Here is a 1,859-nt window from a genome sequence, read left to right on the forward strand (position 1 = left end):
CTCACCTGTGCTGTATCAGCCTGTACTAGCTACATTACTTTACTGGTAGTCTCACCTGTGCTGTATCAGCCTGTACTAGCTACATTACTATACTGGTAATCTCACCTGTGCTGTATCAGCCTGTATTAGCTACCTTACTTTACTGGTAATCTCACCTGTGCTGTATCAGCCTGTATTACTTACACTATAATGTTGATTGCATATATTATATGTATGACCCCAGTCTGTATTAGTTACATTACTATACCTGTCCCCGTGGTTTTACGCACCCCGCATAATTTAGCAAAATTTGATTTTTTGGGTGCATAATTTCTAATTATTTTCCTTTATCATTTTTTGTTAAAATTAACAGAATCGCACAATTTCACATTTTTGGGCTCAGTTGGCATAATTTCAGATTTTTTGGGGCATACAACCACGGGGACAGCTATACTGGTAATCTCACCTGTGCTGTATCAGCATGTATTAGCTTTTTAAAAAAATGTCTTTAACATCTTTTTTTTTTACCCTGCCCAATTCTATCATCTGGCGCTTTTGACGAACTTTCACAAATATAATATACAAGCTGGGCCCCCTTTCGTTGAAAGGAATGATCGGTGCATTAACATCAACTAAAAGTCATTGGCCTACTATATTTACACTCTACTGGAATGGGGCAATACATCCTGAGAGATGAAAAAAAAAAAAGGTTTAGATATAGTGATGTATAGATTGATTCTCCATTCCGCTTTCGTGGTTGTACGCTAAAAAATTTCAAAGGAGTGGAAACAATGCGCACGGCTATTGAACGGAAACCTCACTTGTTTACAATGGCGTCTTAGGAGACGGACTTTCCCAAGATTAGATCTAAACGAAACTAATGCAATACTGAAAATTAAGCCACAGTGACTTCAGGCTCCTCAATAGAACTGTGCACCCTTTAAATGATTCCGAACCACCACTAATTTGGTAAAATTCGAAAGTTAAGTGGTTCCGAAGTTTTAGGCAGCCAAAGGGACGAACTTTCACAAATATAATACGGAGTGGCTACTCGCCCGATGTCGGGTGACTAGCGCCAGGCTACTCGCCCGATCTAGGATTTCTGCGCATGTTCCAGGCGAACGAATTCGGTCGATTAGCCCCGCCTGGCCTGCGGCTTCTAGCCCTTGGGGATTTCTGTGCATGTTCCGTGTTATGGCCGTGGGGATTTCTGCGCATGCTCCTTTTTTAAAATTAGAATCTAGACTTAGAAATCTAGATAGTCTAGATTCTAGATCTATAGGCCTAGATTCTATATCTTGGTCTAAATCTAGATCTACATTATATTTCATAATTTGCGTTTTTGGTATAGATAGATCTAGATTAGATCTAGATCTAGACCTAGTAGATGCTAGATGCAAAGAAGGGGTCCTACTGGCGACTGTTAGGATTTCCCGCGTTCAATTCCGATGTGCGTTTTTCATAGCCCGACATCGGGCAAGTAGCCTCACGCTAGCCTGTCCCTAGCCTCCCGACATCGGGAGAGTAGCCTGGCGCTAGTCACCCGACATCGGGCGAGTAGTATCTGCCTATATAATATATGTATAGACTAGCTGGGTATCCCGTTCGACGAACGGACTCACTCGTCAAGTCATAGTGGGTTCAGTGCGCACAGCATGGGAACGGAGTCATGAAATATCTCTTGAACACTGCATTAAAATGACGAACGGGAATATCGTAAACGGCCGATATTGTTTTCTATTTTTCTAAATTTTCAAGGCAAATGCAAGCACTTACTGAATAGATAGAAACTTAGCTTGGTTTTTGAACTACCATCAGTAATTTTTTCATGGTTCTACATTCCGTAGTTTTTTCATCTATAGAAAACAACAAACCATGTA

This window comes from Aplysia californica, unplaced genomic scaffold (assembly GCF_000002075.1).
Source record: "Aplysia californica isolate F4 #8 unplaced genomic scaffold, AplCal3.0 scaffold00683, whole genome shotgun sequence".
Taxonomy (NCBI): Eukaryota; Metazoa; Mollusca; class Gastropoda; order Aplysiida; family Aplysiidae; genus Aplysia; species Aplysia californica.